Genomic DNA, 27,278 nt, shown 5'->3' on the forward strand with positions numbered 1-27,278 from the left:
AAGGCATCAACCAAAAACCAGAAACAAGAATGACCACATACATATGTTAGTACGTACTCTTTGCTCGTAAACTTTATGGAAGTTTTGTTTTATTTTCCTTGAGGAACCTTTAGCAGTTTCCTCTGATTGTGAATTTGATTAAGGGAGTAAAACGATGTGCTGCGAAACATTGGAACGCGGACGGACAACAAATATGGGAATAACATGATTGTTACGTTTGTTTACATTATGTCTGTGTTGACGGTATGTGAAGAGGTGTTTTGGTTTCGCAATGAAATGAAATACCATAGAGGTTTAGGAGCTTTGAACAAAAAGTAAGAAAAAAAAATAATAAATAAAACGTACAGGAATTCTTGAAGCAACACGTTTTTTACAGCATTTTTGACAAAATTTGCCCATAGCCAAAATTTCCTACAGACATGAAATGGTAACAAACTTCCCAATAAAGTAAAATTTTGATAAAATTTTCCTATAGAAATAAAATTTTGAAAAAAATTTCCCTAGAAATGAAATTTTGACAAAATTTCCTATAGAAATGAAATTTTGACAAAAATTTCCATAGAAATGAAATTTTGACAAAATTTCCCATAGAAATGAAATTTTGACAAAATTTCCCATAGAAATGAAATTTGGACAAAATTTCCCATAAAAATGAAATTTTGACAAAATTTCCCATAGAAATGAAATTTTGACAAAATTTCCCATAGAAATGAAATTTTAACAAAGTTTCCTATAGAAATGAAATTTTGACAAAATTTCCTATAGAAATGAAATTTTGACAAAATTTCCTATAAAAATGAAATTTTGACAAAATTTCTTATAGAAATGAAATTTTGACAAAATTTCCTATAGAAATGAAACTTTGACAAAATTTCCTATAGAAATGAAATTTTAACAAAATTTCCCATAGAAATGAAATCTTTAAAAAATTTCATATAGAAATGAAATTTTGACAAAATTTCCTATAAAAATGAAATTTGGACAAAATTTCCTATTGAAATGAAATTTTGGCGAAATTTCCCATAGAAATGAAATTTTGACTAAATTTCCTATAGAAATGAAATTTTAAAGAAAATTTCCTATAGAAATGAAATTTTGACAAAATTTCCTACAAAAATTAAATTTTGACAAAATTTCCGATAGAAATGAAATTTTGACAAAATTTCCCATAGAAATGAAATTTTGACAAAATTTCCCATAGAAATGAAATTTTGACAAAATTTCCGATAGAAATGAAATTTTGACAAAATTTCCCATAGAAATGAAATTTTGACAAAATTTCCTACAGAAATTAAATTTTGACAAAATTTCCTATAGAAATTAAATTTTGACAAAATTTCCCATAGAAATGAAATTTTGACAAAATTTCCTATAGAAATGAAATTTTGACAAAATTTCCTATAGAAATGAAATTTTGACAAAATTTCCTATTGAAATGAAATTTTGATAAAATTTCCTATAGAAATTAAATTTTGACAAAATTTCCTATTGAAATGAAATTTTGATAAAATTTCCTATAGAAATGAAATTTTGACAAAATTTCCTATAGAATAATTTAGAATAATTTATTGAAAAAAAATCTTTAATTTTTAATTTGCCCTTGCCATTGCTTCTAATTTTCAGACGCATGCTGAGGGACACCGCACAAAACATTTTATTACTATTATGTGTCTGAAAAATTGTCTGTCCATCGATAATGAACTTTTATGTCTGCTATGTTAAATGGCAATGTCGACCAAATGGCACCGTTGTTTTCAGTGGCTGTGGCACCCATAAACGAGGCAAATAGCCATTGCGCAAGTTTTCAAGGGACATTTAAAGAAGGGAGCCCACATAGACACAATGCAGTGAGATTAAATGTATATTCTGCGGCCAGAGAACTCTACAAATAAGCGATGCAAATTTATATTTGGCTATTCAAGGGGAAATGACGTTGGGAACTTCCGGAACCGGTTGAAAGGGATAACTGTTTATATATTTACTTGTACATGCATATAAATGTCTGGTACTTTTACGAGTACATATAGCAAAGACCAAGAATAAATTCCCCTCCACAAAAGGACATGTAAAAGGAAATAGTGATAGCTGTGTAAAAGAAAAATCAAAACAATAGAACTCAGACAACTAGTGAGGATGCAATCCTCTGTTGTTGATGTTATGCCAGTGTATGCGTTGAATAGACCCATGAGACTGGGTTAACCATGTGGCTATTGTGGGAGGTTGGCATGCCCATTTGTCTTTCCATTTCTTTGTCATATTGCCGGCGGACTCTACATCCTCTTTCTCTCACTCTCTCAATGGTTAGGTCCCATTGCATTGTATACCACGAATGCACAGAAAGAGAGTCGACATTTAATGTCAAGTTGAATAGAATAATGTAACATTGGTTCTCGACCATTATAATGGATTAAAAACAAAACATTCATGGACATAATACGACAGCAAACAAATCAACATTTATGAGTAAATATTTTGTAAGCAGAGGTCAGATTGTAAGTATTTCGTTCAGAGGTCAGTTAACCATGCAATCATGATTAAGAACTGTCAAAATTTCATTTCTATAGGAAATTTTGTCAAAATTTCATTTCCATAGGAAATTATGTCAAAATTTCATTTCCATAGGAAATTTTGTCAAAATTTCATTTCTATAGGAAATTTTGTACAAATTTCATTTTTATAGGAAATTTTTTCAAAATTTCAATTCTATAGGAAATTTTGTCAAAATTTCAATTCTATAGGAAATTTTGTTAAAATTTCAATTCTATATGAAATTTTGTCAAAATTTCATTTTTATGGGAAATTTTGTCAAAATTTCATTTCTATAGGAAATTTTGTTAAAATTTAATTTCTATGGGAAATTTTGTTAAAATTTCATTTCTATAGAAAATTTTGTCAAAATTTCATTTCTATAGGAAATTTTGTCAAAATTTCATTTCTAGGGAAATTTCTTTCAAAATTTTATTTCTATAAAAAAATGTTATAAAAATTTTACTTTATTGGGAAGTTTGTTACCATTTCATGTCTGTAGGAAATTTTGGCTATGGGCAAATTTTGTCAAAAATGCTATAAAAAACGTGTTGCTTCAAGAATTCCTGTACGTTTTATTTCTTATTTTTTTTTTTACATTTTGTTCAAAGCTCCTAAACCTCTATGGTATTTCATTTCATTGCGAAACCAAAACACCTCTTCACATACCGTCAACACAGACATAATGTAACCAAACCCAACAATCATGTTATTCCCATATTTGTTGTCCGTCCGCGTTCCAATGTTTCGCAGCACATCGTTTTACTCCCTTAATCAAATTCACAATCAGAGGAAACTGCTAAAGGTTCCTCAAGGAAAATTTTGTCAAAATTTTATTTCTATAGGAAATTTTGTCAAAATTTCATTTGTAAGGAATTTAACGCCTGATCTTCCACTTTATTAAACTTTATAGATTATATATTAAAAACATTTAAATTTTTTTAAAAATAAAATAAAAATAATAAAAAAAAAAATTAAAAATAAAAAAATTCAAAATAAAATAAAAATTAAAAATAAAATAAAAATAAATAATAAAAAAATAAATAATAAAAATAAATAAATAATAAAAATAAATAAATAATAAAAAAAATAAATAATAAAAAAAATAAATAATAAAAAAATAAATAATAAAAAAAATAATAAAAAAATAAATAATAAAAAAATAAATAATAAAAAAATTAATAATAAAAAAAATAAATAATAAAAAAATAAATAATAAAAAAAAAATAAATAAAAAAATAAAAAATAAAAACAAATAAAAGAATTACAAAAATTAAAAAAAAAAATATAAAAATATTGAAGAAAAATAAAAAAAAATAAAAAAAATTAAAAAACCAAGTAAATAAGAAATAATAAAGTTAAAAAAAAGAAAAAATAAGAAACCATGTAAATAAAAAATAATAAAGTTAAAAAAATATATAATTAAAAAATTTTAATTTCAGAAAATAATTAAGAATCATGAGTTATGACAATTGAAACTTTTCAGACTCTGTAGGATATGTCCTGTGACAGGTAACTAAATTTCCAGTTTAGGACCGGTATATTTGGGGCAATTGACTACACATTTTCAGTAAGACTCTGGCAGAAAAACCGTACACTCGTCCGACAGTCTCAGAGATATTGACCAATATTGAGTGCGTCGGAGTAAATCCTCAATCCAGTTCTGTCTCCATCTTGGAGCCATCGGTGAAGATGGAGGACTCATCCTCCTCATCGCACAGCATTCACCTTCCATTCATCCCTCCCAAGAAAATGAATGGGATAAGATAGCTCTTATCCCAGTCGGTACCGGTGCCAGGTAGTCGGAGACCATCCTCAGTCTAACCTCCGCATCCTATACATCCAGAATCGAACTGTGGCCGCAATTGTCGTCCATCAGCATGCCCAACTCCCTCAGCCTAAGCGCGGCCTTGGCGGCGCAGGTTCGAATAAAGGCCACGATGGACTGCATCACCAGCATCGCTTCCAGACTTGTCTGCGATGCGAATATCAATTTATATATTACTAATCGATATATCAGTTCCATCAATCATTTCACATAAAAAATAAACTTATTTTGCTTCTGCCAATTGTATCAACAACATTTTTTTCCGCATACACACCAAATCCCTTACGGTAGTTGTGGTTATTGCCCCACCGGTAGTTGTGCTAACTACACTACCGGTAGTTGTGCTAACTACCCTACCGGTAGTTGTTCTAATTATCCTACCGGAAGTTGTGCTAACTACCCTACCGAAGTAGGGGATATTACTATCCCCTCACCGTTAGTTGTGCTAACTTCCTTCCGGCAGTAAATACTGCACACAAAATCTTCACATGCCACTGAAAAATCCGCGGCCGCCAAACATTTTTTTGTTATTTTTTCTTAAAACTTCTTTAAGAAAATTCTGCTTAAAAAATGGATATTTCTTATTAAATATTTTTTTAAAAAGTGGTTTCTACACTTTTTTTTAATTTTAATTTAATTGAAAAAATTATTACTAACTGTACAGTAAGAAAAAATGATGTCGGTAGGCCAGAGGATGCGTGAAAGGTCACAAATGTCGCTAGCATTAGTAGGGCATAACCACCGCTGAAAAATTTGTTGATGTTCCTGCCAGGATTCGAACCCAGGCGTTCAGCGTCTTCTGTGTGTAGCTCGAACTAGAATATTCTAAGACAGCATTATTTTTGGGGATTTTTTCCACACACTGTAGAACGTTTAACTTGAATGGACACTGCAGAAAAATTATTTGAGTTCTGTAACTGCTTCAGACATGAACACAAGAGAGCGGTATATATGAGAGATTTATCAGCCGATTTGGTATATTTGGTATAGTTTCAAACGTTTGGAAGATAGCATGCGTTCAGACTTACAATATAATGATAATCAAGAATAGTTATTATATAAAAGATTTTATACCATGTAATGAGACGTTATTGGTGGAGGGTAAAAGAACGACCCATAACAGGTATTAAATTATTATGCCACTATGGACATACACCTAAGCCAGTAATCGGTTTGTTGTGCGCTCTAAATAATTATAACTTCATGAGTTAAATCTTTACTGATTTTCTTTCATTTTCATTCTAATTTGCAGGCCGGTCCTTTGTGCCAAACGTCTGGTTTCAAACACTAGCAAGTATAACTATGGCTAAAGCTTAAGGCAGATAATAAACGGTATACACATCCTTCCTCATAAATCATTTTGCAACATCCATGCCACATGATTTGGCCTATCCCGGATCAGACCAGTTTGATTTGTGATGGTAAATAAAATTGATTCCCCCTATGGGCAATGGAATTTCCATGGATAAATTTGCAATTGCAATGAAAACAAACAGCCTAAGCTAACTAATCACTCTTTGACACACACTTTTTATAATTAAACTTGAAATTCCTGTACATTTTGGGATTCACAAGGGTTAACTTTGGCCATAGTTCGTTACAAAATCGAATGCAAAAAGTTAATTTAAATTAGTCTTGTCTATTTTTTCACAAGTCGCATGGATATGCTATTTAATATTATCCGTGTCTCGCCATCTGCATGACGAATTATTATGGTTAGGCACTCCCAATATTGCACAATCTCATTTGATGTAAATCGATTGGTACTGAAAATATAAACCAAAACCCCCAGTTTTATTCTTATTGCCATGACATGTGTAGACCGAATAAGTCTATAACAAGACCTATTTCCACATTAAAAACAATCTTCCGGTTTGACTTCAAAAACACCTAAAGGGCAGGTTCAAATGGCCGATGTAAAAAATGAAAATTTGACCATGATCATGCCATTGGAGAACAGGGACAAACTTCTCATATATCAATGAGTTTCAAGTTTTAAGCTCAATGATAAAGGGCCTCCTTTTCATAGCCAAGCCCGAACGGTGTGCCGCAGTGCAACACCTGTTTGAGAAAAAGTTTTTATATGACATTAGGAGGGAATAACCACCGCTGAAACATTTTTCTGATGTTATCGCCAGGATTCGAACCTATACGTTCAGCGTCATAGACGGACATTCTAATCTTTGCGCTGATACGATGGTCTCCACAGATGTAAGGAAAGTAGAAAACTCACAAATGCAATGCATTTCAAATTTTAAATGTCAATAACTGAAAATTTTCATTTCATGCTGATTTGGTTATAGAAACTAGATTTTCTTTAAAACTTGACAATTTTCATCAAATCGGCATAAAACTAAGAAACTATGTTTGACTTATTGTTCAACAAAGTTTGGCTAATATATCTTTAAGTTAGAACGACCCATAAGTGTTTTGTTCAACAAAGTTTGGCTGATATATCTATAAGTTAGAACGACCCTTTAGCCATAGAAATATGATAATCTGACTGATTTATCGTTCAAATTACAAATGCTTTATGAAATTGGCATACAAAAAATGTAACTTTTGTTAAAAATACAGAGTATTCTGTAAAAAAACTAAACTTTTTTTTAACAACGAAAGCTTCCAAAAACTTTTGTTTTAATGATACATATTCAATTAAAGTTGACTTCAAGGCTATAAAATGTATTCCCCGTTGCAATGACTGACTCATAGGAACAAGTGAATTTTTGCCCTATTTACTTTATGATTTTCATTGGAAAAAGATAATAATTCTATATAAAGCAAAAATACTTTTTGACTTACTCAAATTCGTTTTATCGGCGATGAGGTGGACACTAGTTTTTGCTGTAGCTGCTGAAGTAGAAAATTCCAGTAATCTATTATCTAACAAGGTCTGCTGCTAATAATAGTTCGAAGATTCCGTCCGGCCACTTGTTCTGGACAACTCAAAATATTTTGAGAAGTGTTCTGGAAATCAGAGCGGGGTATGAAGAAGAAAGGCCTCGTCGGTATCAATGTAAGACTCCAAAGTGGTAAAAAAAAAAAACAAAACCGATGGTGTGGTGATGGTGTCGTCGTTGTGTATCAACAGCACAAATGGCGGCAGGCGAAAAATGTTTGTGGGATCCTAAAGCAAATTGGAAGATGCTGGTGCGCAGGGGTTTTAGGTATGCTGAAAAAATGTTAGTTTGTTGCCGGTTATGATGAGTTGTGGTTGCTGCTGTTGAATAATCCCAATGTTGGTTTTGGTTGATGGTTTTACTTTCGTTGATAAAATTTTTTCATTGAGTCTGACTTAATTTTTGTTTTTTTTTTTTGTTTTAATAATATTTTGTTCTAGATTTTTTAATTTTATTTTATTAAATGGTAGAAAACACAGCACTAGGATAATTTCTTTTTGTTTTGAAGAGAGTAGTTTAGTTTTTTTTTGTTGTTTTTAATGTTTGATGTTGTTTGACACAATAATTAATGAACACTAAAATGTGGGGCTGTTGTTTAAAATTTTACTAGAATTGAAAAAAAAAACATAAAATGTATTAAAAATATTTGTATCGATATTTTTTTTCACAATTTATTTTGGTCTTTTTTCTATATTTTTGCGTAATGCTTGCATATTTTTCACTTGTGTTTGCTTTAGATTTCTTGGGATTTTTTGTTCTGTTTTTGTGTTTTTCTTTTTTGCATTTACTTTTTTCTAATTTTTTTCTTAAAATTTTTCTACTTATTTTGTTATATGCACTTTTCAGTTTCCTTAATAAGTAGTAAAAGATTTAAGCGTGCGTTATAGCACGAACGACGAACACACAACTGGTTGAGAGCAAAGAGAAGATGCAATAATGATGCACTTTTTTCGTTTTTCGTTCTATGGGCAAAGCGCACACGATGACGTTTTAACGAAGTTTCGTTTTTGGCATATATATATACATACAACGACACACAACGATGACTGCGATGACAACGAATATATGCACATTTAACGATGGCCAATAGCAGCAACAACAAAAACAACAACAAATGCAAATTTAAAAAGCACGACAAAGAAGCTTCTTCTTCTTCTCCTTCTTCGATAAAAAAGAAGAAGGGAGGTTGCTGGCTTGCGCTTTGTTTTTTTTTTCTCCAAAATTAAGTTCAACGAATTAGTTGTTGCTTCTTTCTGGGCAATGGAGATCGTCGATTATTGCTCTCGTACTCGTGCTCGTGTTGCAAATCCCTGCTGTAATGCGCAATACAATGCACTTTTCTCTATGTGCCGCGTATGGTCGTCTGGTGGTATGGTATGGCAGAGATTATTTTCTTGTAATGGTGTTGGTGGTGGTGAGACTATTGTGCTGGCGTTGCGCTCTTGCCTGAGTGGTGAGCTATGGTGTGGTCTCACTAAATGCACTTTTCATAATGCACTTTTTTGCGATATTCGCGCTAATGCACCTCCTCTGCTTCTTCAACAGATTGAAAATGCATTATCTATGCGAGAGAGAGAGAGAGAGAGAGGGAGAGAGAGAGCGAGTGTTGTATACATATATGTAATGCTATTCACACTCCTTTGCATTACATAAAATGGCAATCTCTGGCTGTAAGTTTGTGAGAACCTCTCACTCTAAATGAGAGCGAAAGCTAATATGTAATGCAAGCTTATAGTTATTTGATTCTTGTTGTTGCTGGTCTTAATAAAATTTATGATCTATTGCCGAGGTTTTGCAATTGCAATCATGACTGTATGTGTCCGCATGTGTATGTGTGTGTATTTGGCTTTGTTTGAAAAGGGAGAACCTTTTGATGATGATATTGTTGTTGTTGCTTGCTGTAGTGTTTGCTACAGAGGGAGTAGTTTCAGAGCAGTTTGACGTGATTATGGCCGCCTGTATCTGTGTATGCGTGTGTGTGTGTGTATTTGCAAAAACTTGTTTTCTTGATGAGATGCAACGGATGCACTTTAACGCAGAGTTGTATTTTTACCGGTTTTTTCTTTGCATGCTCTTTGTCGCTTTTAATCAAGTTTCATAGCGTTCATTCGTTTCGAAATCAATTAAGTCTGTGTGTCTGGTAATGCCACGTGTTCTTCGTTTTATGATTTCATGCAAAATGTGATGTGTGTGAGAGCATTTTAAAGTTCATGTGTTTTTTTAAGGTTAGTTTTTATTAAGTTATGCTCGATAAACAGGATTTTTTGTAACAGAGATATTTGTATTCATTTAATAAAAAAGAAATTATGCATAAATGAATGATAATAGAAAAAAAAATTAAAATTTTTGTTTTTTTTTTTTATTTTCTTTTAAACCTTTTTATTGTTTTTTTTTTATTTTATAATAATATTAATATTAAAAAAATAATTTATAATTTAATATTAAAAAAATTAAAAAGGCTTAAAACAAATTTTTATTTTTAAGTTGAAGTATTTATGTTATGTTTTTCTTAAAAGAAGATTCTTATATTTTTATATGTGACGGATCATTTTAAAGTTCTGTTGTGTTCGAAAAGAAGGATGTTTTTGTAAGAAAGATATTTGTAATTATCTAATAAAAAAAAATTATATATGAATGAATGATAATAGAGAAAAGAATAAAACTTTTGTTTTTTATATTGTTTTGAAACTTTTCATTTTTTTTTTATTTTATAATTTTTTTGGGAGTATTTTTTTATGTCTCTTTAATATTAAAAAATTAAAAATACTTTAACAAAAATTGTTGTTTTTAATTTGAAACATTTATGTTATGTTTAAAAGATTCTTATATTTTTATATAATTTCTATTATTTTCGATTTTAATTTATTTTTGTGTTTTTATTTATTTTTATTTCAAAACTAAGATATTTACATGTTTTTCATTTTTAATATTTTGTTTATGAAATGATTTCTTTTATATATTTTTATATAATTTGAAATTTTTTATTTTATTTATTTTAATTTCCTTCTAAGCATTTTACATTTTTTTATATTTTAAGAGATTTAAATGTAGTTTTATACTTAAATCTTAAATATTAGATAGTTTAAATTGAATTTTTGGTTTTTAATTAATTTTTTTATATAATTTTATTTTTTTTTATATTTAAAACATCTATGCTTTCATATTTATTATATATGGTTTCTTAAAAATATTTTGTTTTATTTTTGTAAATTTATATAACTTTATTTATTTAAATATTTTTTTGTTTTTTTCCTTTTATATTTTTTAATTGTTTAAAATATTTTTTTGTATTGTAAAATTAAACGCGATTTTAAGATTTTTTAGATATTCTATATTTTTTATAATATTGAAATTAATTTTTAAAAGTAATTTTTAAAAATAATCTTTAAAAATATATTTTAAAAAAATTTTTAAAAATAATTTTTAAAAATAATCTTTAAAAATAATTTTTAAAAATAATTTTTAAAAATAATTTTTAAAAGTAATTTTTAAAAAAAAATGTTGAAAAGTAATTTTTAAAAATAATTTTTAAAAAATAATTTTTGAAATAAAATTATTAAATAAACTTTAAAAAAATAATTTTTAAAAAATAGTTCTTTAAAAACAATTTTTTTAAGATAATTTTTTTATAAATATTTTTTTTTAAATATTTTTTTTAAATATTTTATATTTGTATAACATTTATAAAAAAAATATATTTTTAAAAAAATGCTCAAATATAAGATTTTTGAATATTTTATTTTTTTTTTTATTTTGTATGATTTTTTAGAAGTTAATGTTTTAATTTTTTTACGCTTTTGTTTAATTATTTATTTTGTTTTTAATATGTAAAAACAATGATAATATGCATATATATTTTGGTATAATAACTTTCTTTGATTTCATTTTATTATTTTTCCATATATTTTTTTGTATATATTTATTTTTATATATATTTTTTTATTTTAGATAAAATTTATTATATTATATTTTCTTTTTATATTTTTCTATGCTTAAAATATTTTAATACTTTCATAAATTTTATAGTATTTTTAAATTTTATTTATTTACTTTTATTATATAAGGTATATTATTTTTATTTTTTTTAATTAATGATTAGTTTTTTTTTAAATTTTTTTTATACAAATTTTTTAATATATATCTACACTTTGAGTTAATATTTTCTTTTAAAGTTTTTTATATTTGCTAATTTTTTTTTTTAATTTTTGCAAATTATATTTTTATTTTGTTTGATTTTATTATCTAAGTTTAGATTTCATTTTTGCATTTTTTAGTTTGAGAAATTTACAGTTTAATATCTATTAAATAAAGCATATTTTCCATAAAAAAATAACTTTTTAGCATATTAACATTACATCTCCTAAAAACTCATAAAAACCTACAAAACTTGAATATTGACAATTTGAAAACAAACTACATTTTTCGGTCTTTAAAGAACATAATCCAAATAAAAAAAATAAATTGGTACTTTAAATTAAATTGAATAGATATATTTCTGTTCCAATTAAATTTTTTATAATTGGATTATTTTTCTTTAGGGACAGAAAAGGAGATGTTATTTAAATATACTGAATTTTTTTTTAAAGAAAATGTTTCCTTAAAACTGTATGGTTGTGTTTTTAATTTCACTATTTTAATATTAAATTTTGTTTATTTTTTATATATTACTATAGTTTTATTATATACAATAAAATCGTATTATTCTTTGTTAAATTTTTAAATTATAAAAACAAAAACACTGATATTTTTTATACTTATTTTTGTTTTATTGTTGGCAATAGAACAAAAATAAATAAAAATGATCAAAAAGCAAAAATGTGTCTTTTCTTTAAGTTTATTTTTCTATTATTATTAAAACAATTTACTTTTGTAATTTTTTACATATCTTTTTCTGAAATTTTTGAAGTGTTTTTAACTCTTTTGAAAGAATTTTTAGTAAAAAATGTATAATTAGTACATCTTTCATTTTATTGCTTTTTGCTTTTAAAGAATTTTATGTATTTTTAAATGTTATTTAATATTATTTTAGATTTTTGTGTATTTGTTTTAATGTTTTGAAATATCGAGGTCTTGATTACCAACCTAAAAGTTTATAAACAGAAAGTTCGAAAACAATAAAATATTTCGTTTTCAAATATCCTTAGTCTTGGGCAAGTTTCTGAACTTTAACTTTTTCAAAATGGTTTTTTGTTTTTTCCAAAAAAAAAAAAATGTTTTTTACACTGCTTTTATTTTTATTTATTTTTTTTAATTATAGTTTGACTTTCAACACTTTTAGTTTACTTTAACTGTATATGGCTTTTGCTTTTGTTTTTAGTTTTTCTTTTCACATTTATTCACTTTCACATTTTTCTTTTATACATCGATGACATGTTAGTGGGGGATAGTGCTATTTTCGGCCGATCTTTAAGGCTAGATTTTCAATTCCCGGCTGCCAGCATCAGCTTGAAAGGTTGTTTGTAGGTAGCACAGGCAGCTTAAAGACTGGCTTAAGAAATATGAAAAAAAAACATTGCAGAGATACACACACAAAATGCAAAAATCGAGTTTCTGGCACAGCCGATAACTAAACGTTCAAATTAAAACCAATTAAAGCTTGGCTGCAGCGTAAAAGGGGAAGTTTAAGAGGGGGGAACAAATGTTATTATATAACACTTAACTAGTTTCAAGTACTCATTTTGAAAAAAAAAACGGAAAAAAATGCTAAATCTACACTAAGCAACAAATATCCTTTTGTAAATTCTTTAAAAACACAAGTGCAAAGTTTTAAGGTAGTTGTTATACACATTATTTATATGAACTCACTTAAATAAAATTTCTCTACTCTTTTTGTATAATCCAAATTTTGGTTTTTTTTTTTTGCTTTTTTGTTGAAGTTGTAATTGTAGAAAATCTCGATGTTGGGTTCCAATCAAGTGGTGTTTATTTCACTTTTTTGTGGTTTAAAATTTTCGAAAATGATTCTTTGGCATTCCCTAACATGACGATGCATTTTTTGTTTTATAGACAATGTTGTAGAATCATAAGTTAAAGGCCCAGACTTTTATGCAAATTTTTGGTTTCTTCCAAATTGATGTTTTTTAAAACTTTTTTTTTAATTTTTTTTACTTTTTTGTTCAAATTTTTTAATTTTCTTTGTTCCACACTTTGTTTTTTTTTTTTAAATCATGTTTTTAAGTATCCAATGGTTTTTTGTTGATTTTTTTTTTAAGTATACGCGGACTTGGTTGTGGGGTTTTTTTGTAATGCCAAATATTGTTGAAGTTGAAGGCTCTAGCAGTCGTTTGTCTTAAGTAAATCCAAATATTCCGTTATTGTGTTGTGGGGGTTCCTTGTTGAATATGGGGGGGTCCTGCAACTTTTTCCAATGAAAAAGTTGTTCAAATGACTGCAGCTACTGTATGGTTTTGTGTTATAATCCAAGAGTTTCTAATTTTTGTTAAATTGTTATTTGAAAGTTTTCTTTTTGTTTCATATTACTTTAACAGAATAATGGCATTTTATTTATTTATGTTTTTTTTTTAATATTTGGTTAGTTAGTAAGTGGAAGAGTGTTGAAGTGAAGAAACGGCGTTAATTTTTTCACATTGTCGTCCGCGATACTAACGTGTGGCAGGCTATAATATTGTGTCTGACTCTACTCTAAAATCCTAAATAGTCGGGCAGCAGAGCACACAGACAGCAGAGTTTTTCGCAAATGCTGCTACACTGACTACTGGCTGACGGCTACTTCGGCGACGACCAGCAAAGTCCTCACAGATACAAGCAACGCATACCAGCAAGACGCAAGGTTTGGTTGCAACACTGAGCGCAACTACTACCAATGCAATCCACAAGCTCACTTGGCCACAACACACCATACACACTCATAACCCCCCATTAAATTTTGCCGGTTTGGTTTCTCTGCACTCTCTCTCTCTCTCAAGCTGGTTGTAGTCTCACAACGCCATACCCCCCAGAGCTTTGCTGGTTACCCCTTGACTGTGTAGTGATGCGGCTGCTGCCGCTTCTGCATTAACGCATAAAGAAAAGTTTGCAATTTTGTGTGTGTGTGTGTGTGTGTATAGTTGTCTTGTTTGTTTTGTTTTGCCTTGCGTTTGATATCTCACACATGCACATGCGTCTGTCTCACCGGCTCTCACATACCCAAGATAGCATATGCATGTGATGTGTGTGGTAGGCACAACCATTCATCCATCACTCTGGCTAAACTGCAGTTCAACCACCCATAAGTTTATGCCAAACAAATGACAGCAGCAGCAACAACGGCATGTCAGCTAACTAGTACTCTTTTATTTACGCTCTTTCTTCTAAACTTATGCTCTCTCTCTCACTCTCCATCTCCCACTGACAGAAAGCGTAAAAAACTTTGCAGTTTTGAAGCTTGCAAAAAAAAAAGAGTTGCTCTCCCCACAAAAATTTTGCAGTTCTGCATCGCAGTGATTTTTAACCTCCCTCCCAAACACCCCTGACTCTGCTCTCACAACCCTTTCTGGCTTCTTAACCAAAAAGTTTGCCTTATTCCATGTTTTCTGGCTATCTTTTGGTAAGCTTCACTTTAGTTATTTGCCTCTATGGCACATACATTATTATTTCTTCTTCTCCTCTTGCCGCCGCCGCACCACCCTGCATACATCATAACGTATAAAAAGAAATAATGGCAAAGACAACTTCAAAGAACATTTCAATTAACTGCATCTCATGAATCAAGGCGAAAGAACCAACAATTTGACAAATCCAGTCAGGCAGAGAGGAAAGTGCCATTGAGAGAGCGACAACAATAATTTATAGACAGTCAACATTTGTGTTTGAATGGCCGAACGAACGTGTTGTGTATCTTTGAGGTAGAGCAGCAGAAGTAGGTGTTCATTAGCCCCTCTTTCTCTCGCTCTCTATCGTGTATACATCTCTCTTTCCGTATGAGCCCCCTCCCTCTTGCAAATAATCATAATAATACACCTTTGATAGCTGGTGTTGTCTGCCAAATACTCTCTCCAACTCTCTCTCTATTCAATAGAAATGCAAAATGCTTTACTTGGCGCTGTTGCTGCAGCAGTTGTCTTGTTGTCATAATTTTTATCATCGACTTCATCGCCGTCATTGTCATTCATTTGCTTGCTACTTTTCTTTTTCATATATTTTATATGAGATCAGATAAGATCTCTTGTCTGTCCTCGTCATCATCAACATAATGATATAAATTAATACTTAAGGTTTTCAAGCATTTTGTGTGTTCCTGGCAATCTCTCCTTTGTCTCCTGGCATTAGGTTTAAGAGTGCAATTAAACAATGATGATGACGTTGTTATATGAGGTCGCCATGGGGAGGTTGCAATGCAAGCAAGTGCCGGTAATGCCGACCCAATAATGTTAATAATGCGTCGCCCACCTATTCGATGAGTGGCAATTTAGGCTAGTATATGGCATAATTAAAGACAGAAGGGTTGCCGTATGATTTAGATCTTTAGGCAGAAAAGTTTGAAACATAAGGTAACTTAGAAAATACAAAATAATGAAACTTAGTTATTATCAGGGAAATTTATATTGCAAATAGTAAAAAATCCGTTTGAAGGTTTGATTAAAGGCCCATATCATGCAATTTAAGGGCCAATTTTACAACTGTCCGCTTAAGAATATAACGGCACCGCAAATACGCCTGAATCAATTACGTACATGCAGAAAAATAATTAATAAGCCATAAACGTAGTTTTCGACAAGTGAACTTCTTTTGTGAAAAACGTTAGGGTTTTGTTTAGGACAAAATGGCATATCTTATCATAAATTTGGGCAAGAACTTGTGAAGAATAAAACGTTTACCCAGTAAGGAAGGTCAAAAGTCGGGCGTTGCCGACTGTATAATACCCTACACCTACCCTATAAGTACAATGTGGGAGCTACAATCCCATGGCAGCCGGTTGTACGTACCGGATTGACCCGATGAATTCCTTCATCGTCAAGGGCTGCCGCCTCAGTGAACCACACACTGCTACTACAACAACAACAACAACATGTGGGAGCTATATCCAATTCTGAACCAATTTTGATGGACCTCGGCGCATGTTTTCAGAAGGGTTATTAAACAATCCTACCTGATTTCGAGCAAATATCTTCAAACTGTAATAACTACGGTTGACAGATGACAACAATATTTGCAAATTAGTCAAAATTTAACGAACATATATAAGGGTGCTACATATAAATCTGAACCGATTTTGGCCAAACTTTTTCGATATTATGGTAGGCATCGACGAAACAGTTGTGCACAATGTTGTCAATATTGGTCAATAAATTCGCTTGCAGTAACACTAGAATTGAAAATCGGTGAAATACATATACGGCAGCTATATCAAAATCTAAACCGATTTCTATGAAATTCACCAGTAATGTCGAGAGTCATAAGAAACTCCTTCCTGCCAAATTTCGGGAGAATTGGTTAACAAAAAAGCAATTTATTGTAATATTTCTCAAAATCGGTCAAACATATATATGGGAGCTATATCTAAATCTGAACCGGTTTGGAGCAAACTTCTCAGATATTGTGGTAGTTGTCAAGGAAAACGTTGTACAAAGTTTTGGCAAGATTGGTCAATAAATGCGCTTGCAGTGGCTCCAGAAGTGAAAATCAGGCGATATATATGTGAGAGCTATATCAAAATCTTATCCGATTTCCATGAAATTCACCAGTAATGTCGAGAGTCAAGAGAAAATCTTTCGTGCCAAATTTCGAGGGAATCGGTTAACAAATGACTATTTTATTGCATTATTACTGCAAATCGGATGAATATATATATGTGAGCTATATCCAAATCTGAACCGATTTTTTCCAATTTTAAAAGGCTTCGTCTCTAGGCCGTAAAACATGCCTATACCAAATTTAAAGACGATCGGATGAAAATTGCGTCCTGTAGTTTGTACACAAATTAACATGGACAGACGGACAGACAGACGGACATAGCTAAATCGAATCAGAAAGTGTTTCTGAGTCGACAGGTATACCTATCAATGTGTCTATCTCCCTTCCTTTTGGGTGTTACAGACAAATGCACTATGTTATAATATCCTGTACCACAGTAGGGGTGTAGGGTATAATTAAGAAGAATAGACATATACATACGTGTGACATTAAATTAATTTAAAGGTACAAAAATTTTTCAGAAAAGAAGTTTACTGGGCGAACTTTTCTTTAATGTGAAACGAAGCATTTTTTGCGGTTACCAATACTGACTACTAGATGACTGACCATAGCTCAATGAAGAACCAAAAATTTGTTTTTTTTTTCAACCATTCGCATTCCTACGGTCAAGCGCTCATACTCTCTGCCAAACAGAAGAGACACATGCCAAATCGGTATATGTTTTGATATAGCTGCCATATAAAATCTTGGGTCTTGACTTCTTGAGCCCCTAGAGGTCGCAATTCTCGTCCGATTTGACTGAAATTTTGCACGTCGTATTTTGGTAGCACTTCCAACAACTGCGCTAAGTATGGTTCAAATCGGTATATGTTTTGATATAGCTGCCATATAAAACGATCTTGGGTCTTCACTTCTTGAGCGCGCAATTCTCATCCGATTTGGCTGAAATTTTGCATGAAGTGTTTTGTTATGACTTCCAATAACTGTGTTAACTGTGTGCGCAAATCGGTTTATAACCTGATATAGCTACCATATAAACCGATCTGGGATCTTGACTTCTTGAGCCTCTAGAGGGCGCAATTGTCATCCGATTTGGCAGAAATTTTGTACAAAGGCTTCTCGCATGACCCTCAACATACGTGTCTTATATGGTTTGAATCGATCAATAGCTTGATACAGCTCCCATATAAACCTATCTCCCGATTTTGATTCTTCAGCCCCTACAAGGCGCAATTTTTATCCTAATGAACTGAAATATTACAAAATGACTTCTGCAATGTTCAGCATTCAATTATAATCGGAATCAGACTATAACTTGTTTATACTTAAAATTTGTATTTAATTAAAGACTCATATGCGTTAACTTCTTGGTAGCTTTTTAAATGCAACATAAAAGCATTCCCTTAATTAACAAAACAAATGTCAAAAGTTGAGAAACACAATTTTTGTTTATAACCACAAAATCAAACAAACACATGTGCCAAAAAATAAAAACAAGCCAACTGCAACCCAATCGAAAGCGTGTGCTTTCCACAGGACTACTACTGTGGTGGCTGACAAACTGACTGATGATGGTTCATCAAACATGGGCACAAGAACTGCAATGGCTCAAAGGTGTCCACCTTTCTGTGCATTTCTTGTTTGTTTTCTGTTTGGTGTTATCAAATATTCACTTTGCTCTCATGCCTGTCAATATTGGAAATGCCGAATTATGGGCTTATTTATTTTGTGGATAATCAGTCAGACGTCAGACTTCATCGAAAGCCACTATAATGACAATTATTTAGAGTTTTGTTTGCTTCAATTTCTCTCTTTTGGCTCTCATATAAGGGCTTATCGTGGAGCAGGCAGCCAGGCAGGCAGGCTGGCGGCACTCTCTGACACCGCTGTAGTGCCTTGCCAGCCAAAAAGCTGACCAGCAACGCAAATAAACTACAATGAGGGGGGGAAAACGGCAGAGAACACACAACGAATTAAATGCACACAAGTCCTTCAGGGGCTGGTGGTGGTGATGGTGGTTGCTGCTGCTGTTGATCTGATCCCTACTTTTCCTTACGGAAATAGGCAAGAAAAACTTTTTATATCATCATTTATAAGGATACTGCAGCGGCTGTGGCTAGCTACCAGAAGACGGCACATCTTCTTGGGCTTCTTTGCGCAATGATTTTGCAGCGGGGTGTGTGCTCTTCTTGTGGTAGGTACCCCAGTTTTGTTTTTTTTTTTTTCTTCTCTGCCCATCGGAGTAAATCATTCCCTCCTCTAAATGCGAACACAAAAAAACGGAGTAAAAGAAGTGTTGGATGTCATTTTATTATTATTTTCTTCCTTTTTTATTTTTTTCTGCTTTTCTGCCGCATCATAAAAAACTGTGGGAATAAAAACAGGATTCACGTATTTTGGTCAGTTTCATTTGGCGTCCTTATTTGCCAGCCTGCCAGCCAGCCAGCTAGCATTTATCCTCAACCAAGAAGAGTCAATAAATCTACACAAGAACCCCTGCATACGTAAAATGGACGACTTATTCAGCTGAATACGCTTCGTGTTTATCATGTAAAGCGGAAGCAAATGATACTCCAGTCTTTCTCTTTGCGTTCTCCTCTGCTTTGCCTTTATACGAAATGATGAAGTGGCCTATTTTTTGGTTTTACCACTCAAAGCAGAGACCCATAATTACCTATAAAAATGATATTATGGCAAGAAATTTCCGATATCTTATGGAAATGAAATTTTGACACAATATCCCACAGAAATAAATTTTTGACTAAATTAAGATATCAAATCTCGACAAAATTTTCTATATAAATGAAATTTTAACAAAATTTTCTATAAAAATGAAATATTTACTAAGATTCCCATAGATATGAAATTCTTGGAAAATTTCCTAAAAAAATTAAATTTTGACAAAATTTCCTATGGAAATAAAAATTTGACAAAATTTCCCAAAGAAAAAAAATTTCGAAAAATTTGGAAATTTCGAAATTTGAAAAATTTGGAAATTTCGAAATTTGGAATTTCAAAAAAATTTCCCCAAAAAAAAAAAATTTTGGCAAAATTTCCCCAAAAATAGAATTTTGACAAAATTTTTTATACATACAATTTTTTTGAAATTTTGAAAAAGTTTTCCTAGAAATGAAATTTTAACATAATTTCCCTAGATTGGAAATTTTAACAAAATTTCGCGAAGAAAGGAAACTCCAACAAAATTTCCCTAAAATGGCAATTTGACAAAATTTCCCATAGAAATTAAATTTTGACAAAATATCCTACAAAAATAAAATATTGACCAAAAATTGACAAAATTTTCCATGAAAGTGAAATTTGTAAAAATTTTCTATTCAAATGACATTTTTGCAAAAGTTTTACCGAAATTCTCATAGAAGGGAAACTTTGGCAAAATTTCCTATAAAAATGAAATTTTGACAAAAATTTTTCATTGCATGGAAACGAAATTTTTAAACATTACCACAGAATGAAATTTTGACAAAATTTCCCATAGAAATTTCCTACAAAAATTAAATTTTTAGAAAATTTCTTATTGAAATGAAAAAATTTCCCATAAAAATGAAATTTTAAAAAATTTCCAAAACAAAGGAAATTTTGAAAAATTTTCAAAAAAAAAAGGAAATTTTATAAAAATTTCCCATATAAATCAAATTTTGGAAAAATTTCCCATAAAAATTAAATTTTGGCAAATTTGTTCGAAAACTAAAATTCTCGAAGGAAGGAAGTTTGACAAAATTTCCTATTAAAAAAAAATTTACAAAATATTGCTATCGAAAGGATGATAGACAAAATTTCCCGAAGAAAGGAAATTTCGACGAAAATTCCCAAAGAAAGGAACGTTTGACCAAATTTTTAGAAGAAAGGAAATTATGACAAAATTTTCCAAAGGAAATTAATTTTGACAAAATTTCCCTAAAGATGGATTTTTGGAATTAAATTTTTGTGATAAAATTTCTCTTTTGAGAAAATTTCTCTATGTACGAAACTTTGACAACATTTCCTATTCAACTGAAAATTTGACAAAATTTCCTATAGAAATGAAATTTTGACAAAATTTCCTATAGAAATGAAATTTTGACAAAATTTCCTATAGAAATGAAATTTTGACAAAATTTCCTATAGAAATGAAATTTTGACAAAATTTCCTATAGAAATGAAATTTTGACAAAATTTCCTATAGAAATGAAATTTTGACAAAATTTCCTATAGAAATGAAATTTTGACAAAATTTCCTATAGAAATGAAATTTTGACAAAATTTCCTATAGAAATGAAATTTTGACAGAATTTCCCATAGAAATGAAATTTTGCCAAAATTTCTCACAGAAATGAAATTTCGACAAAATTTCCTATAGAAATGAAATTTTGACAAAATTTCCTATAGAAATGAAATTTTGACAAAATTTCCTATAGAAATGAAATTTTGACAAAATTTCCTATAGAAATGAAATTTTGACAACATTTCCTATAGACATGAAATTTTGACAAAATTTCCTATAGAAATGAAATTTTGACAAAATTTCCTATAGAAATGAAATTTTGACAAATAGAAATGAAATTTTGACAAATAGAAATGAAATTTTGACAAAATTTCCTTTAGAAATGAAATTTTGACAAAATTTCCTATGGAAATAAAATTTTGACAAAATTTCCTATAGAAATGAAATGTTGACAAAATTTCCTATAGAAATGAAATGTTGAAAAAATTTCCTATAGAAATGAAATTTTGACAAAATTTCCTATAGAAATGAAATTTTGACAAAATTTCCCATAGAAATGAAATGTTGACAAAATTTCCTGTAAAAATCAGTTCTTGACACAAATTCATACAGAAAAAAATGCAGACAAAATTTTCCGAAGCAAAGGCGTTCTGGCCTGTCGTCGTTCGGAGAAGGACGAGGGAGTTGCTGGAGTTCGATAAGAAGTCAATGAGTCATCACGGGACACTGTGCCATAGACTGCATGGCGGCGCACATGGGGATACCGCACAATGACTTCTGTAAGAGTTGCCTCGATGAGGATGAGGAGGAGACTATTGAGCACTTGCTGTGTTTCTGTGTGGGTCTGCAGAGACGCAGGCTCTTCTTTCTGGGAAGCCGATTCTTCTGCGATCTGGATGAACTTCCGAAACTACTTCGGGAGATCTACTGAGATTTGTTGACGGGACGGGTTGGTTCCGATGGGGGGGTGCCATAAGCTCCGGCAAAGGTACATCTGTGCTGGACTGTCATCGTTCGGAGAAGTACGAGGGAGTTGCTGGCGTTCGATAAGAGGTCGATGAGTACCTTAACACGGGTCATAACCGGGCACGGTGCCATAGGCCGCATGGCGGGAATACGGCTCAAAGACTTCTGCATGAGTTGCCTCGATGAGGAGAATATCGAGCACTTGCTGTGTTCATGTCCCGGTCTGCAGAGACGTAGGCTCTCCTCTCTGAGGAGCCATTTCTTCTGCGATCTGGATCAACTTGCGAACGTACCTCTGGTAAGTCTCCTGAGATTTGACGGAACAGAATGGTTGCTGTGTTCATGTCCCGGTCTGCAGAGACGTAGGCTCTCCTCTCTGAGGAGCCATTTCTTCTGCGATCTGGATGAACTTGCGAACGTACCCCTGGTAGGTCTCCTGAGATTTGTTGACGGAACAGAATGGTTGATGCTATGAGCTCCGCCGTAGGTACATCCGTGCTTGTGTGGGCATGGACATTTTTCATCCCACTCGGTTTCTCCATTCCTCCTGTTTTTCTATAATTGATGTATAGTCTCTAGTCTGAGGCCTTACATCTTATTTCTCTTCCCTTTCTTTCTACGACAATGAGCCAAATTGGTCTCCGAGTGAACTCACCCGTGGTGGACAACCCACTCAAGCTAACCTAAAAAAAACCAAGCAAATATTCTTTGGAAGAAAGACAATTTCGACAAAAATTCTCCGAAAATTAAATTGTTACAAAATGTCCCGTAGAAAGGGAAGTTTTGATAAAATTTCCCGAAGAAAGGAAATTATGATAAAATTTCTCGAATAATGAAATTTTGACTAACTTTCTCGGGATATTTCTTTTCCCTTTCTTCTAGGGCCCCGCTCGGGTTCTTCATTTATCCCGTATTTCCTTTATTCGTGTATAGTCTCTAGCCCGATCTCAGTCTCACATCTTCTTTCCCTTCCTTTTTTTTAGGGTACCACAATGGACCAAACAGGCCTCCGAGTGAACTCACCGGTGGTGGACATCCCACTCAACCTAACCTAAAAAAACCAAGCAAATATCATTCTTTGGAAAGAAAGGAAATTTCGAAAAAATAATTCCCCAAAAAATTAAATTTTTACAAAATTTCCCGAAGAAAGGAAATTTTTGTAAATTTTCCCGAAGAATGAAAATTTTGATAAAATTTCCAAAAGAAAGGAAATTTTGACAAAATTTCTCGATGATAGGAATTTTCTCTTTCCTTTCTTTCTAGGGTACCACAATGGGCCAAACTGGCCTCCGAGTGAACTCACCCGTGGTGGGCAACTCACTCAACCTAATATAAAAAACCAAGGAAATATCATTCCTTGGAAAAAAGTAAATTTCGACAAAAATTCCCAAAAATTAAATGTTGACAAAACTTACCGAAGAAAGGGAAACTTTGATAAAATTTCCCGAAGATGGATATTTTGGTAAAATTTCACTAAGAAAGGAAATTTTGACAAAATTACTCGATGATAGGAAATTTCTCTTCCCTTTCTTTCTAGGGCACCACAATGAGCCAAACTGGCCTCCGAGTGAGCTCACCCGTGGTGGGTAACACACTCAACCTAACCTAAAAAATCAAGGAAACACCATGCCTTGGAAAGAAAGGATATTACGACCAAAATTCCCCAAAAATTAAATTTTGATAAAATTTCCAGACGAAAGGAAATTTTGATAAAAATTTCCCGAAGAAGGAAATTTTGACAAAATTTCTTGATGATAGGAAATTTCTCTTCCCTTTCTTTGTAGGGTTTCACAATGGGCTATACTCACCCGTGGTGGGCAACTCACTCAAGCTAACCTAACCTTATTTCTCTTCCCTTTCTTTGTAGGGTACCACAACTCACCCGTGGTGGGAAACTCACTCAACCTAACCTAAAAAACCAAGGAAATATCATTCCTTGGAAAGAAAGGAAATTTCGACAAAAATTCTCCAAAAAAATAAATTTTGACAAAATTTCCCAAAGAAAGGAAATTTTAATAAAATTTCCCGAAGAAAGGAAATTTTCATCATTTCAAATTTCAAAATTTCGAAAAAAATTTTTTAAATACGAAATTTTGACATTTCTATAGGAAGGAAATTTAAGCAAAATTTTCCGAACAAATCAAATTTTAACAAAATAGCCCGAAAAAAGGAAGTTCAACAAAATTTCCAAAAAAATTAATTGTGACAATGAATTTGAAAATAAAATATTGTAAAATTTTCTATAGAAAAGAAATTTTGACATTTTGTATGGAAAATATAGGAATTAATTATTATTAATTAATCATTATTTTCCCGTGGAAAGGGAATCTTATATAAAATTAAATAAAACGAAGAAAAAGAAATGTTAACCGAATTTCTAAATTAATTTTTGGCAAAATGTCTCAAAAAATAGAAATGAAATTTTACAAAATTTATATACAAAAAGGAAATTTGTATATAATTTCCGTTAGAATGGAAATGTTAACAAAAATTATTTTAAAACGGATTTTTTTTTTATTTCCCATAGAAAGAAAGTTTTGACATAGTTTTCCATACACATGAAATGTCAACAAAATTTCCTAAGAAATAAAGGTTAGAACTACGGCTTAAAACTCTGTGTCCACATTAAAATTATTAAATGAGAAACACTAGGGTTAACGATTTGCTTAAAATCTTAGGTGCGATACAGCCCCATAGCAATTGTGTGTTTGTTTTTTATTCAAATATTTGCAATTCAGGGCACCATTTGCACTTTCAATACAAAATCAACTTCAATGCAAACTCTGTTTGATAAGACAATGTCCTTGTGCAATCTTCACGAAGGCACTCCAAATGCTATCAAAGTTTGAGTTTCAAGAGCGCAATCAAATGATCGAGAGAGAGAGGAGAGCAAGAGAGAAAAAAAAAAGAAAATCATTGCTGCTGTGCATATGTTTTAAGAACAGAAGTGAACAATTCCCTTTGATTTGAGGTAATGGTGTCACATTCACTGCAACCCTGCCGCCTTTGTCCATGGTAAAGTGGTCACAGATTCAGTCAGAGACAGACAGATAGATAGAAAGACTGACCATTGACCACCATTGTCATCGTCATCAACTCAGGCAACAACGGCAATGATCACGACTTGCAAAAAAAAAAAACAACACAGGCATCATCATCATCTTCATAAAAACCATAATAAAAAAAAACGACAAAAAATAAGGAGGGGAGGAGGAGAGCGAATAAAAAAAATCCAAAAAGAAAAGAACTCCATGGGCGTACATTGACACTGAGAGCCTGTTCTTGGTTCAAAGGAATAAAAGGATGCCCAACTAATGACAACAACAACTACCCCATATGACAAAGACCGCTAAAGGTTAAGGTATTCATCAAGAAACCTCCGAACAATGAGCCGCCAACAACAAAAAATGCCCAATAGATTTTTGTTCTGGGCACTAATGCGAAATGTACACAAAACAACCAAAAAAAAAAAAACAAAAAGAGAAATTCGCGAACCACTGGACAAATCGAGGCTGACGATGCCGCTGCTGCCACCAACATGGCCACTAAAAAGCAGTATCCTCTACTTTGGAATTTTGATACAGTGAAGGTCATATTTCAAAGAAAAAAACAAATATTCGGGAAACGAGAGAAAAAGTTATGACAAAATTTTGTTAAAATAATTTTGTTAAACCAAATTTTGACAAAATTTTCTATAAAAATAGAATTTTGACAAAATTTTTTATAACAACAGAATTTTGACAAAATTTTCTATGGAAATAAAATTTTGACAAAATTTTCCATGAAAATAGAATTTTGACAAAATTTTCTATAAAAATAGAATTTTGACTAAATTTTTTATAACAACAGAATTTTGACAAAATTTTCTATAAAAATAGAATGTTTACTAAATTTTCTATGAAAATAGAATTTTGACAAAATTTTTTACAACAACAGAATTTTGACAAAATTTTCTATAAAAATAGAACTTTGACAAAATTTTCTGTAAAAATAGAATTTTGGCAAAATTTTCTATAAAAAAAGAATTTTGACAAAATTTTCTATAAAAATAGAATTTTGACAAAATTTTCTATAAAAATAGAATTTTGATAAAATTTTCTATATCAATAGAATTTTGACAAAATTTTCTATGAAAATAGAATTTTGACAAAATTTACTATAAAAATAGAATTTTGACAAAATTTTCTATTAAAATAGAATTTGGACAAATAAAACATAATTTTCAATAAAGACAAAATGTTTCCAAAATTTTATATTAAAACAAAATTGTCCGTAAAAACAGAATTTTGACAATATTTTCAATAAAAACAAAATGTTGACAAAAATTTCTACAAAAAAAAAAATTAACGAAATTTTGACAAAATTTTCTATAAAAACAAAATTTTTATTGAAAACCAATTTTGACAAAATTTTTCATAAAAATAAAATTTTGAAAAAATTTTTTATTAAATATTCTAAAAATTTCTATTAAAGAAAAATTAATTAAAAATTTTTCTATAAAAAAAAATTGGCCCCACTTTTTTTAAAAAATAATATTTTTATAACATCTTATCAATATACATAAAACGAATTTGTGTTTGTTTGTGGCTTTGTAAATTTGTTTGTTCCGTATAGACTCAAAAATGGTTAAATAGATTGCTTCGAAATTTGTAGAGATTGTGGTGAGGGGCCTGGAAGGAGCAAATGCAAATTTGCCCATGAACATTCCACTAAGGAACTGTGACAAACTTCTCACATATCACTGAGTGCTGTCCGATTCAAATTTTAAGCTCAATGATAAGGGACCTCTTTTTTAAAGCCGAGTCCGAACGGCGTGCCGCAGTGCGACACCACTTTGCGAAGAAATTTTAACGACGCATAGTGCCTCACAAATGTCGCCAGTATTTGGAGGGGGTAATCACCGCTGAAAATTTTTCTGATGTTCTAGCCAGGGCTCGAACCCAGGCGTTCAGCGTCGTACGCGGACATACTAACCTCTGCGCTACGGTGGCCTCCGGTCCGGAAAGAGCAAAAGGCTACATAATTTGTTGATATCCCAAGGGGGGCGGACCCTGCACCTTACCCTAAAGGTACCTCCCAAAAATAAAATTGGATCGATTTGAACAATTTGGGACTCAAATGAAAAGTATTCAGGAGTAAAATACAAATTTGATATCAAAAGTTGGGTCCAAGTACCTAGAGGGCTGCCTCGACCCCAAAACAA

At 31.2% G+C, this 27,278-nt stretch overlaps 1 protein-coding gene across 4 annotated transcripts in view; it reads right to left on the reverse strand.

Annotated features, from left to right (window-relative positions):
* The window catches only part of LOC106088132 (heterogeneous nuclear ribonucleoprotein R), a 438,953-nt gene that overhangs the window by 118,364 nt on the left and 293,311 nt on the right, over positions 1 to 27,278 (reverse strand). Inside the window, exons 1-2 of one of the 4 annotated variants that reach the window (XM_013253463.2) lie at positions 13,060 to 13,967; positions 7,157 to 7,860 (exon numbers count right to left, since the gene is read on the reverse strand). The exons of 2 other annotated variants lie outside the window; for them this stretch is intronic. The gene's annotated coding sequence lies outside the window, so the exon portion shown is untranslated. Of the gene's footprint in view, positions 1 to 7,156; positions 7,861 to 8,282; positions 8,663 to 13,059; positions 13,968 to 27,278 lie in introns of those variants that run through there. One more of the 4 variants, XM_013253464.2, reaches the window with a different exon arrangement.

Source organism: Stomoxys calcitrans, chromosome 2, assembly GCF_963082655.1.
Source record: "Stomoxys calcitrans chromosome 2, idStoCalc2.1, whole genome shotgun sequence".
Lineage (NCBI taxonomy): Eukaryota > Metazoa > Arthropoda > Insecta > Diptera > Muscidae > Stomoxys > Stomoxys calcitrans.